Below are 14,300 nucleotides of genomic sequence, written 5' to 3'. Positions count from 1 at the left end.
ACACCTTTTTATAAAACTCTAATGGGTACAGATAACTGATAGTGATGTCCTGTTTCAGCAAAAGCTACACAGGTCTCCCAGGCTTGACAGTTAATACATAACTACGCCTTGATAAATACCTTTCTATAGTACATTAACTCTGACATCGGGGAGAAACTCGCTTTTTTGTCTGTACTTGATGCTGCTTCTTATCTTTATTGTATTTTATGTAACTGTTCCCAGTAGATTTATTGGAGGTCAACGTGCCATAGAAAAATCCAGTCTGAAGGCATGAGGTTCACCATTACACATACTGTAGCTGTGTTTATTTTTTATTCAAATTACCAATTATTGGAAGATTGAACAAATATGACTTTTATAGCAGCTGAAGTCGGATAGTTTACAGCCATCATGAAACACGGATGTGTACTCACTGGGCATCCGTACGCCATATGGCATGACTGAGACGCTCCTTTGTCTTAGCCACCTCGCAGGCGCAGAGAAAAGCCACCCACATTGTACCAGAGATGCCGGGCATGTGCACAGTGTCGGTCTACTTCGCAGGGCGCAGGAGGGAGATCGGAAGATCTCTCATCTGCTTGTAAGCCTCCATAGGCTCAAAGTGGCTTACACCTCCTTAAGCTGGTGTATACTAGGCCTGGCCAACCTGTGGCTCTCCAGCATGCCTTGCCAGAGTTTTAGCATTCCCTAATAGCAAAACTGTGGCAGGGCATGCTGAGAATTGTAGTTTTACAACAGCTGGAGACCCACAGGTTGGCCAGGTCTGGTGTATACGAACGGGGTCAAACTTCTAAAAAGCTTGACTTTTTGGAGTTTGGTACATTAGGAGTCAGATCGTAGTCCCCATTGATGATAATGGGGACTGTGATCTGCAGCGCTAAATAGCCTTCTGCTGCATTGTGCTATTGGTACATAGCAGGAAACCATAAAATTATGCAGAAACAGCAGTTTCTAAAGTTTTGTAAAAAAAAAAAAAAAAAAAGCTTGATAAATAGGCCCCCAAGTGTGAGTTCGAGTCAGCCCTTAATCTACCTTTCACTCTTATAGCAAAGTCCAATGCATGGTTAAATGGGGGAAAACACAAAAGTAAAGCAATCTGTGTAGGCAAGCATCAATACATTATCTGACTGGTGTTAAGGACTAACTCCGTTTATTATTTGTCCGTAAATATATAACATCTTCCTGATATGTACACATTATCACCACTCATAATAAGGAAATTATCAAAACCCAGAGAAAACGTTTAAGAAAAGGTTTATTGTGCAAGGTGACATTAAATAGAAAATCTTCCGGGTGTAGTTCTCAGTAGATTAACTCTGTAATTGTAATATTTAATTTTCAGATCTGCCCGGTTTAGAAGCATTATACAGACATTCTAAACTTTTTCCATTGTTGTGTTGTGAATCATTTATTTTTAATTCTATTATTGAGTACTTTATAATGTACAGATGTGTCCTTCTCTGGGGAAGTAGGTAGGTCTGGCAGCCTAGTTTATTCTCTAGGGCAGAGATTCCCAAACTCTGCCATTACAGTACAGGTTTTAAGGACTTCATGCTTGAGTCCAGATGGTTAAATCAAATAGACTAAGGCAAGGGTAGCCAACCTCTGTCCTCGAGAGCAACCAACAGTTGACGTTTTCCAGATCACCTAGCTGGTGCACAGGTGTATTCATTACTCACTAGCACATTTGAAAAGATCCACAGGTGAAACTAATTATATCACTTGTGATTCTGTGAGGAGACCTGGAAAATATGCACTGTTGGTAGCTCATGAGGACCAGGGTTGGCTACCCCTAGACTAAAGCTGGCCACACAATAGACCAACTTGCATCCAACCAGCCAACTAGTTGATTGATTGGAATGAAAATCTGGTAACGTATGGGAGTAACTGATGATCAGCAATTGCTCCTAAATGCCAGAAAACAGATGAAAATGGACGTTCAGAAAAGTTTGTTAAATGTTTGATCTAAACAATTTGTTCAAACAACAGTTATGGTCCGTTTTCCAGTGTTTGGGAGCAAATTGCTGATTGTCATTTGCTTTCATACCTTACCAGATTTTCATAACAACCAATCAACTAGTTGGCTGGTTGGACAGATAATCTTTAGATGTGTGGCCAGCTTCTGGTACTAATTAAGTCATCTGTGCTCAAGCATGGATCTCCTTAAAACGTGGACTGTATTGACGGATGGTTAAGAACCTCTGCTCTGGGGAGTTCTGTAGAGGTTCCCCTAATTTCGGAGTCTCCTGGATTTATTGGTAGAGAAGAGAAAAGTATTATTTGCATAGTTAAACTGGCCACACACTAGACCAACTTTCATCCAACCAGCCAACTAGTTGATTGGTTGGAATGAAAATCTGGTAACGTATGGGAGTAAATGATCAGCAATTTGCTCCTAAATGCCAGAAAACAGATGAAAATTAATGTTCAGAAAAGTTTGTTAAATGGTTGATCTAAACAATTTGTTCAAACAACAGTTTTTGTCCACTTTCCGGCATTTGGGAGCAAATTGTTGATTGTCATTTGCTTTCCTACCTTACCAGATTTTCATTCCAACCAATCAACTAGTTGGATGGTTGGATGTAAGTTGGTCTAGTGTGTGGCCAGCTTCACTGCAGACCTTACAACATAACCTCCTCGTATCTCTGCTGTTTGCTCTGCAACTAATATCCCCTATTTACTATAGCTGAATTCAGTGACCAGAACATCCGTTTCTAAATTCTGCCATAGTTAATTGACTGGGTAGATCAGGAGAGGTTGGGTACGGAATCCCGGCGGTCGGGATGGCAGCAGTCAGAATACAGACAGTGGCATCTCCATAGCCAGAATCCTGATGCCCAAAGTTAAGTAGCCTAACCCTAACCCACTTTTCCAGCAGCCTAATCCTAACCTACCTACCCAACATCTTAACCCTAACTTAAATCCACCCGCAGCCTAACATATGAAAAGACTATAGGTATAGTGCACTGCCAATTCAGAGTTTATATTCGGCTGATTAAAGAAAACCTTAAATGGTGCAAAAACTAATTTCTTCATTCTGTTTTTTTTTTTGTATAATCAATAAGAATTTACTACTAAATTGGGGCAAACATTCGGTACAAACAATGTCATGTAGGTAATATCAAAAGTTTTATGACATCATAGTAAAATAATGTGCAGATGTTACAATAGCAGATATTTTTCAAAACCTAAAAACTTCAATAATCATCAAGTTTAAGCTCTAAAAGTCTTTCAACAATGCGTAGTAATTTGGAAAGGTACCATGAGCACCACATCTGGGTGCGTTTGTGAAATTTATCATTGAGAGATGCTGTGAATTTTTCCATTGAGGTCAGAAGGCAAATTTTACCCAGCAGCAGTTGAAAAGAGTGGCCATCTATGCATTTCCCATGGGTGGTTACTAGACATTTGCCTGTGTTACTGTGTTTAAAAAGTATTAAGCAATGTAATAACTGCTTCAGATAGCAGCAATGTAATAGCCCTAAGACCCAGTGGCCTTTTAACAAATTAGGGGTGTCTATTGCAGTGGCATAACTAGGGTCTTTGCCACCCAGTGCAAGATGAGAAATGGCACCCACCCCCCAAAAACTGTGTGTGCATGGGTGTAGCCACTGAATAATGGTGGCGTGTCAACATGACATTCCAGTTTCTCGTCACTCTGGGAACATTCCATTCCGTATGCAGAGTAGCAATGCCCCTTATGCAATACTCCCAGAAGTAGTGCCCTTTATGCAATGCTCCCTGTAGTAGTGTCCTTTATGCAGTGCCCCTTATGGATAAAACACACAGAACACAAAACTATACTTACCCAGTAGTGCCCCTTATGCAGTGTCCCCAATAGTAGTGTCCCTTATGCGTAAAACACACAGAACACAAAACTATACTTAACCACTACTGTGTCTCTCATGCAGTGCTCCCAATATTAGTGCCCCTTATGCAGTGTCCCCAATAGTAGTGCCCCTTATGCATAAAACACACAGAACACAAAACTATACTTACCCACTAGTGTCTCTCATGCAGTGCCCCCAATATTAGTGCCCCTTATGCAGTGTCCCCAATAGTAGTGCCCCTTATGCATAAAACACACAGAACACAAAACTATACTTACCCACTAGTGTCTCTCATGCAGTGCCCCCAATAGTAGTGCCCCTTATGCAGTGTCCCCAATAGTAGTGCCCCTTATGCATAAAACACACAGAACACAAAGCTATACTTACCCAGTAGTGTCTCTCATGCAGTGCCCCCAATAGTAGTGCCCCTTATGCAGTGTCCCCAATAGTAGTGCCCCTTATGCATAAAACAGAGCACAAAACTATACTTACCCAGTAGTGTCTCTCATGCAGTGCCCCCAATAGTAGTGCCCCTTATGCACTGCCCCCAATAGTAGTGCCCCTTTGCATAAAACACACAGAACACAAAACTATACTTACACAGTAGTGTCTTTCATGCAGTGCCCCTTATGCATAAAACACAGAACACAAAGCTATACTTACCCAGTAGTGCCCCTTATGCAGTGCCCCAAATAGTAGTGCCCTTATGCATAAAACACACAGAACACACAACTATACTTATCCAGTAGTGCCCTTATGCACTGCCTTCAGTAGCAGTGCCCCTTATGCATAAAACACACAGAACACAAAACTATACTTACCCAGTAGTGCCCCTTATGTACTGCCCTCAGTAGTAGTGCTCCTTATGCATAAAACTCACAGAACACAAAGCTATACTTACAAAGTAGTGCCCCTTATGTACTGCCCTCAGTAGTAGTGCTCCTTATGCATAAAACACACAGAACACAAAGCTATACTTACAAAGTAGTGCCCCAAATAGTAGTGCCCTTATGCACTGCCCTCAGTAGTAGTGCCCCTTATGCCTAAAACACACAGAACACAAAACTATACTTACCCAGTAGTGTCTCTCATGCACTGCCCCCAATAGTAGTGCCCCTTATGCACTGCCCTCAGTAGTAGTGCCCCTTATGCATAAAACACACAGAACACAAAACTATAATTACCCAGTAGTGTCTCTAATGCACTGCCTTCAGTAGTAGTGCCCCTTATGCATAAAACACACAGAACACAAAACTATACTTACCCAGTAGTGCCCCTTATGTACTGCCCTCAGTAGTAGTGCCCCTTATGCACTGCCCTCAGTAGTAGTGCCCCTTATGCATAAAACACAGAACACAAAACTATAATTACCCAGTAGTGTCTCTAATGCAGTGCCCCAGGGACAAGAACATCCTTTTATAAATTCTGCCATACTTAATTAACTGGGTAGTTCATGAGGGGTTGGGTACGGGATCCCGGCGGTCGGGATGGCAGCAGTCAGAATACAGACAGTGGCATCTCCATAGTCAGAATCCACTTGCCCAAAGGTAAGTAGCCTAACCCTAACCCACTTTTCCCGCAGCCTAACTCTAACCTACCTCCCCAACATCTTAACCCTAACTCAACCCCCCAGCAGCCTAATCCTCTCCTTAACCCTAATACTTACTGTCGGGATGGCTGCGGTCCACTACATCCCTTCAGGAGCAGTGCAGAAAACTACTTGCATTTCACCTTTCCTTCATATGCTTTTAAAATGACTACTTTGCCACCTTACTTGCAAGCAGTGAAAACTATGAGCTTGTCAGAAACTGTACAGCAGCCCAGTGCATATACCAACATTCTAACAGTCATCTCCTGAACGTATTAACTGCTGTTAGGCTGCTCCCCACAGAGCAAAACAATTACAGGTGTCAAATCTAGTTCTGCAGGTGAACATGCATAATGGATTTGTCCGTGCACCAATTGCAAACCTGTGTTTTGACAGGTGTCTGCACTGGGTGGAAACTGACGTAGCCGGTCTTACAAAGTCGGGCGTGTTACCAAGAACATGAACCAACCTTTAGAATAGCAACGCACTGCATGAATTTACAGTTTATGACCCTAATCTCCTCCCTTCAGAAAGTTTCATGTGCTGCTTCAGCAAAGGCTATCACACAGGGATTGTTCTCCAGATAGTGACACCACCACTGCCAGGATACCCTTACCATAAACTGGACCTCATACGCCACTGATCCAGAGAGACCGACCACTTTTCCAAGTAAGTCATTATTTTCCAACTTCTATAAGATCTCCAAAAAATGAAGCTGGCCTCTCTGCAAATTCTCACTTTCCATACATATTGCCCACAAATTGTTTAAATCTGCAAGGACTAAAGTCTTAATTCATCTATTTAGAGGTCTTGTTATACTGTACGTGGCAGCACATGGAACTTGTGGTCATGAAAAAGTTAATGTTACACAACACAAATACTTTATTATTGTGCATAGATAGCTTAACCAAATAGACAGTAAAGTTTTATTGCCCAAAGACATTTACATGTTTATAGTACCGTGTAGCCAGTGATGAACTTTGTCACATTGTGTCTCCTTTAATAATATTTCACTAACATTTTTTCCTCTTAAACACAATTACAAAAAGGGAGTGGAAGAGGTTAATTAACTTATTCAAGTGGTGTTTCTTTTAATGTTAATTCAGCTCAGATTACATCGGTTGTTTTAGGCTATTCCATATGTACACCGGTGATACGCTGTAAGATTATTTACAGCATAGGAGGGAGATTGATCAAATCTTGGAAAGAGCGATAAAGTGAAGAAGTTGCTCCTAGCGACCAATGAGCTTCTGTCATTCTAACACAGCCTGTAAAGTGATAGCTAGAAGCTGGTTGGTTGCTATGGGCAACTTCACTTTTATCTCTGAGATTTGATAAATCTCCCCTTACTGTAAGTTTGTTCCTGCTATAAGGGCCGATCCTAGAGATGCTGATGATTTGACGGCTGGTTCAATGGTAATGAACATATTCAAAGTATAATAATAAATAGATTACAATTTCATTTTGCGGTTTAAAGTTTGTGACCGACTTTTGCCTTTCACATTTGAGGTCTGCGATTGCGTTGAAGGTCTTTGTTTGGGATTAAGTACTGGACAATTACATCTGTGGTATTATCTCCTATGGCACAATATTGGAATAGGTGGGGGAAGAAGTGAGATGGGGATGTAATGGTTGAGAACAAATGAAGAGACTATAGGTATAGTGCAGTGCCAATTCAGAGTTTATATTCAGAAACCTTATATGCTGCAAAAACTAATTTCCTCATTCTGGCTGTTTTGGTATAAATCAATAAGAATATACTACTAAATTGTGGCAAACATTCGGTAAAAACAATGTCATGTAGGTAATATCAAAGTTTTATGACATCATAGTAAAGTAATGTGCAGATGTTACAATAAGATATTTTTTCAAAACATAACTTCAATAATCAAGTTTATGCTCTAAAAGTCTTTCCGCAATGCATAGTACATTGGAAAGGTACAATAAGCGCCACATCTGGGTGCATTTGTGAAATTTATCATTGAGAGATGCTGGGAATTTTTCCATTGAGGTCAGAAGGCAAATTTTACTCAGCAGCAGTTGAAGAGAGTGGCCATCTATGCATTTCCAATTGGTGCTTACTAGACATTTGCCTGTGTTACTGTGTTTAAAAATCTGGGCCACTGATGTACAGTAGTACTAGGCAATGTAATAAGGGCTTCAGATAGCAGCCATGTAATAGCCCTAAGACCCAGTGGCCTTTTAACAAATTAGGGGTGTCTATTGCAGTGGCACAACTAGGGCCTTTGGCACCCAGGGCAAGATGAAAAATGGCGCCCCCCAAAACTGTGTGCATGGGTGTGGCCACTGAAAAATGGGGGCGTGTCAACATGACATGCCAGTTTGTTTGCATTCCATGTGCACGTTAATGCTCCCAGTAGTAGTGCCCCTTATGCAGTGCCCCCAGTAGTAGTGCACTTATACAGTGCCCCCAAAAGTAGTGCCCTTTATGCAATGCCCCCTGTAGTAGTGCCCTTATGCAGTGCCCCAGTTGTGCTGTTCATGCTTGGCCCAGTAGTAGTGCTCCTTACACATAAACACACAAAACTATACTTACCCAGTAGTGCCTCTCATGTAGTGCCCCCAGTAGTAGTGTCCCCAAAAGTAGTGCCCTTTATGCAGTGCCCCCTGTAGTAGTGCCCTTATGCAGTGCCCCAGTTGTGCTGTTCATGCAGTGCCCAGTAGTGCCCCCAGTAGTAGTGCCCCTTGCACATAAAACACACAGAACACAAAACTATACTTAGCTGAATCCCCGCTCCTGCGCCCGCTGCCGTCCACTTCTCCCGCTTGGCACTATGACGTCTCTCCCTTCACCAACTGCGGGTTCTGGAAGGCGGAGCTAATGAGTGAGCACTGGCCTGGGTGCAACAGCCAATAAAAATCTGTCTGACTCTGTTTTACTGTTTAGTGCTGTGGAACACACTGATCTTGGCGGCCAGCGACGCCCCGTCCCTCCTGCCACTGGGTGCGAGTGCGCCCATGGCATGTGCCCTGCACGACCCCCCCTTTAGGCAAGGTTCACCCACAACAGAAACGGTACTGGAGTAAACAGTGGAGATTTAAACCAAGCAACTTTTTACTTGTTAGACTGTGGCCTGTGATTTTTTTCATTTCTGGAAGTTATTTTAAAAAATATCACAGGACATAAATTGGTTCAGACATTTACGCTGTTCAGTAATGGTTCATTTTATAAAGTTTTGCAACGGTTACAAAAACAAATGAAAGGAATTAAATGATAAATAACTTTGCTTTACTTTCTTTCATCCATAGTTCCAACATTGAAATGAAATGTAGTGACACCTTGGGGTAGGTTTACTAAAGCTTCTAAAGCAGACAAGTGGTGGTTTTTCTTATAGCAACCTACTGTATCACATTCAGTAATTCACATTCTATAATTTTCTAGAAATGATAGACCGAATCTGATTGGTTGCTATGGGCAACACTACTGTTTGTCTATTTTAGAAGCTTTATTAAATTTACCCCCTGAACTAAATTAAGCTCTCCAAATATTGCATCTGTTACAAAGAAATGACCCTGGGGCGTATTTAGAGAGGAGGGGTGCATGTGCAGTCTCTGTCCGGGCCCACACCTCAATAACTGGAAGCGTAAACTGGCCATTTTCCTACTGCGCAGATTGCTAGTAAAATGGATGCCGTGCCATCTTCCTGGAGATCTGCACAGCGCTGCCGGCGTGGGACTCCAGGGGGGTAAGTATTGAAGAACATGGGTGGGGTGTGGCCCCCCTTCACCTAGGGGCCTGTGTGCATTGCATACCCTACACCTGTTATAGATATGCCATTGGAATTACTTTAATATAAGATGGTGGAAGCACTTCCTTTAAGAAGCTTGCCACAGCAGGCAATCACTCTATGTACTGATGTCAAGATAATAACTGTAGACACCCCTTTAATTCCTATTAAGAATTATGACAGTGATAATTAAACCTCTTGACTAACACTGCCTGCAGGGGCATGTTAAGAGGAGGGGGCCCGTGTGCATTCCCTGTCGGGGACCCCCTCCGCTCTGGCTGCAGCAGTAGACTCTGGGCATTAGTGTGTGCCCAGAGTCTACTGCGCATGCACCGCCGCCATTTCCACGGTGATTTCGCCACTGCGCATGCACAGAAGGCCGGAAAATGGCCGCGGTGGCCATTTTCCAGGTGTTTTGTGCAGGGCTGCGACACCCGACGTGGGACTTCAGAGAGGTAAGTTTTACAAAATCTGGGTGCAGGGTGTGCGGTGTGGGGTTATTTATTTGCGGGGGTTATTTATTAAACAGATGTACAAATTGATCATCAGCATCATCGCTTATCTATGCAATACATATTTTTATTACTCCACAATTCATCATTCTGGAGCTCCTGTCAGAGCCTCGGCAAAACCTGTGCAGCTAGGCGAGGTTTTTATCCTTGTACATTGGCAGCTTAATGCAGCCTATCAGAGTCCTTTAATGTGCGCATGCTTGTCAGCAGGGGCGTATTTATAATGGGTGCAAGGTGTGCGGTGTACACGGACCCCTGGGTCCAGGGGGGCCCCGCACTGCACACCTTGCACCCATGTCCTACGTCTCAGGAGTCCCACGTCAGCGCCGGTGTCAGTGCTGTAAAAACGCCTGGAAAATGGCGCCGCGGAGCCGATGGAGTGGAGCGAAGTGCTGCCTCACAGCTATTGATGGCAAAAAAACAGACTGATAGAAAGAACTGCTGCTTCATAATAGTGTAGGCAGGACACTGCCCAGTCAGAAGCTGGCTACTGTGAACCCTGCAGTACTCAGCAGCATTGGGGTGGGCAAGTAATTGATTGTGGGGCATCACACCAATGTATTTGCATGCTTATCTACACTAGGCGATGTACTGTGAGGTTTATGAGGAAAGATCATGAGTTTTTGTTGATAGAGAGATTCTGCTCATGTCCTCTACTTGGCGTACACGGCAGCACCCTGCCCCCTCCCTGACCTCACCTCACATGCTTTCGACTGGGACTGTGAAATAGACAACGGAGCCCTTGGGAAAATAGCTGCATTGGGCTGTGCCCAAGGCTTTAGTGAAGGGCGTAATAAATGTGCAATGTGATGTATGTTGCATTGAAGTCCTAATAATAATATAATATGATCAATGTCATAATTTCATCATTCATGGTCTCTGAGGCAACAAATATTTACAATATATCGTTCGGTCGTATGCGGTATTGGACAGTGTGTACGCTTTGTATCGTATGTTCTGGCCTCAATGGAAATTGGATGTAAAATCGGTTCAATTACAAATCATACAGGTGTCTACGCACCCTAATGTGACCTTTACCTTCAGGACTTGAAACTTTCCCATTTCCTCCAGGCTTATCTTCTACTGAACAACACTTCTGTTTTTTTTTTTTTTTTTTTTTAAAAAGAACCTGTCACCGAGAGCTTAGTAAAATTTGCTATATGCAAATTAGGGGGTTTTGTTTTTTCGATCTGGATCTTTCTTCGTGTTTTGGATCTGGATTGGTTTTGACAAAACCACCCTTCCGTGTTTTGGGTTCTGGGTTTTGTGTTTTAGATCAGTATTCTTTTTAAAAAAAGCATAAAAACAGCTAAAATCACAGAATTTGTGTGTTTTTCTGCTCCTATGCTATTATTAACCTCAATAACCTTAATTTCCACTCATTTCGAGTCTATTCTGAACACCTCACACCTCACAATAGTGTTTTTATATCCAAAAGGTTGCACCGAGGTAGCTGGATGACTATGCTAAGAGATACGAGTGGGCGGCACAAACACGTGGTCCATCTAGGAGTGACACTGCAGTGGCAGACAGGATGGCAGTTTGAAAAACTAGGCCCCAAACAGTACATAATTCAAAGAAAAAAAAGAGGTGCAAGATGGAATTGTCCTTGGGCCCTCCCACCCACCCTTATGTTGTATAAACAGGACATGCACACTTTAACAAACCAAACATTTCAGCGCCAGGGTCTGCCACACGACTGTGGCTGAAATGATTGGTTCGTTTGGGCCCCCACAAAACAAGCTGGCAATTAATCTGTCCCTGCACAAACTGGCTCTACGGAGGCAAGATGTCATCCTCATCCTCCTCATCCACCGATTCCTCACCCTCTTCAGTGTTGTGTACATCCTGATCCTCACAGAGTATTAATTCGTCCCCGCTGGAATCCACAACCACAGGTCCCTCTGTACGTTCTGGAGGCTGGTCTCCCTGGAAGAGTTGATAATTCAATTTATGAACTTCATCTTCTCCACATTTTGTGGAAGCAACCTCCTACGCCTTTCGCTGACAAGGTTCCCGGCTGCACTAAACACTCTTTCGGAGTACACACTGGAGGGGGGGCAACTCAGGTAAAATAGAGCCAGTTTGTACAGGGACCTCCAAATTGCTTCTTTTTCCTGCCAGTACAGGTACGGACTGTCTGACATGCCTACTTGGATGCTGTCACCGATGTAATCCTTTAACAGACAGACGCACGCTTGTCGCTGCTGCTTTAAGGATGCACGTGCGGCTACAGCCCACACATTTCACAAAGACAGAAAAAAAAGAATTTTTTTATTGTTTGTGGAGCGCACTTTGAGGGTTACACCACCCTTTAACAGACAGACGCACGCTTGTCGCTGCTGCTTTAAGGATGCAGGTGGAATCTAGACGGGATTTGGAACCGGGGACACACTACCTCCATCAATTGTCTAAATCCCACTGCACTAATGGCGGATACCGGACGCACGTCTAACACCAACATAGCAGTCAAGGCCTCAGTTATACGTTTTGCTTCAGGATGACTGCTGTCGTACTTCATCCTCATCGCTAGGGATTGTTGGAGGGTCAATTGTTTAGTAAAAGTAGTGGTGTTCCTACTTCCTCTCTGGGATGATGAACAACTCCCAGCAGCAGCAACAGCACTAGGAGGAAGTGGTTCTTGATCTTTCCCTATTTTATTTTTATCGGAGAAAGTTTGGCCCTCCATTTATGTTATATTGATATATACGTGCGGCTAAGGCGCACACAAACACAGAAAATATTTTTTTATTTTTGCTGGAGAGTAGTGCACTTTGTGGGTTACACCACCCTTTAAGAAATGAGCCAGCCGGCTCTTTACTTATGGGACACAGGCGCACGCTTGGCGCTGCTCCTTTGTTGATGCACGTGCAGCCACAGTGCACACAATTCACAAACACAGAAAACATTTTTTTATTTGGTTTGGAGTGTACTTTGGGGGTTACAGCACCCTTTAAGGGTCAAACCAGCCGGCCCTTTACTTATGACACAGGCGCACGCTTGGCACTACTTTGTTGATGCACGTGTGGCTACTGCGCACACAATTCACAAACACAGAAAAAATATATATTTTTTTAGCACTTGGGGGGAGCACCCCTGATGGACAGAACACCCCCTGGACAACACTACAGCACCCCTTTAGGACTGGGACACTGCACAGGACTTTGGAGTGGACACAGCCCCTATGGAGAACTGACTGCACAACACAGTCCAGCCAGCCCCTATGGACTTTGAAGTAGTGGACACAGCCCCTATGGACAACAGCAGCACAGCACAACACAGCCAGCCCCTATGGACTTTGAAGTAGTGGACACAGCCCCTATGGACAACAGCAGCACAGCACAACACAGCCAGCCCCTATGGACTTTGAAGTAGTGGACACAGCCCCTATGGACAACAGCAGCGCAGCACAGCACAGCACAACACTACTCTGCACAACACTACACTACAGTACACAGCCCAGCCAGCCCTAACTCCCACCCTCCCTCTTCACTGTCCACAGCCGAGTGAGGAAATGGCGCCGACGCGGGTACCTTATATAGGATCCAAAACCCGCGAGACCCGGAAGGCGGGATGATGACGTTTTGCCTCGATTTCAGATCCGAGTCAGGCGGGAAAAGTCGAGCCTGACTCGGATCGGCCTCGGATCGGGGGGGTTCGGATTTCAGAAATCCGAACCCGCTCACCCCTAATGCAAATTCAGGGGTCTAATATCCATTGTTTCTACAGATCTATGTCTTTAACCTGTTTTCCATGAGATGAATCAGGAAACCTTGAATGTCTAAGAATATTTCTTAAATATGGTGCAAAAGGATCAAAAATAAATAGAACACTTGCAATAGTATTTATTTATTTATTTTAAATATCTTGTATGCATTAAGGCTCTTCAGGCCTTCCTTTTCTTCAAAGCTAAGGCTGGGTATACACGTAAAAATTTTCTGTCCAACCATCCAACTAGTTGATTGGTTGGACTGAAAATCTGGTAAGGTATTAAAGCAAATGACAATCGGCAATTTGCTCCCAAATGCCGGAAAATGGACAAAAACTGTTATTTGAACAAATTGTTTAGATCAAACATTTAACAAACTTGTCTGACGACCATTTACATCTGTTTTCTGGTATTTAGGAGCAAATTGCTGATCATCAGTTACTCCCATACGTTACCAGATTTTCATTCTAACCAATCAACTAGTTGGATGGTGTCAACGAGCCCTACTAGTAATGCCATACCGTGGCGTGACTCTGTAGCGCCCAGCGTCTTTTCGTGCAACTTTTTACCTTCAAATGCACCTGTTGATTATAATGAAATGCAGCATGCCTATATTCTGTGTGCAACTGCGGGTGTACCTGCATGCAAAATGCTACGTTACAGTGTCACAGCCGACTTGTAGCGCACAGAGGTAAGATTATGTAGACACATCTGTAGGTGCAGGGCCTCATCTTCCCTGTCAAAGTTCCATGTGTTAAATACATTTTTTCACCACTGGGTGGTTCATAAGGGACCTTACAAACGTTTGGTATGGTGCCTACAAATATCTATTTACACCCCACAATTCTCCCAATAGACTCAGGGCTCTATTCATCAAGCACAGTACTACTTTAGCATCCAAGTCGCTGCGAA

The 14,300-nt window shown here is 43.4% G+C and overlaps 1 protein-coding gene across 2 annotated transcripts in view; it reads left to right on the top strand.

Moving 5' to 3' along the window:
* LOC148517435 (protein FAM3C-like) overlaps positions 1-14,300 on the top strand; it is a 121,606-nt gene that overhangs the window by 3,921 nt on the left and 103,385 nt on the right. The window contains exon 1 of one of the 2 annotated variants that reach the window (XM_088478707.1): positions 5,909-6,087. The exons of the other annotated variant lie outside the window; for it this stretch is intronic. The gene's annotated coding sequence lies outside the window, so the exon portion shown is untranslated. Of the gene's footprint in view, positions 1-5,908; positions 6,088-14,300 lie in introns of those variants that run through there. 2 annotated transcript variants of the gene reach the window in all.

Source organism: Taudactylus pleione, unplaced genomic scaffold, assembly GCF_031769625.1.
Source record: "Taudactylus pleione unplaced genomic scaffold, aTauple2 ptg000217l, whole genome shotgun sequence".
In the NCBI taxonomy this organism is placed as follows: domain Eukaryota; kingdom Metazoa; phylum Chordata; class Amphibia; order Anura; family Myobatrachidae; genus Taudactylus; species Taudactylus pleione.
The sequence above is the reverse complement of the archived record's forward strand: the minus strand, read 5'-3'. Positions and strand labels throughout refer to the sequence as shown.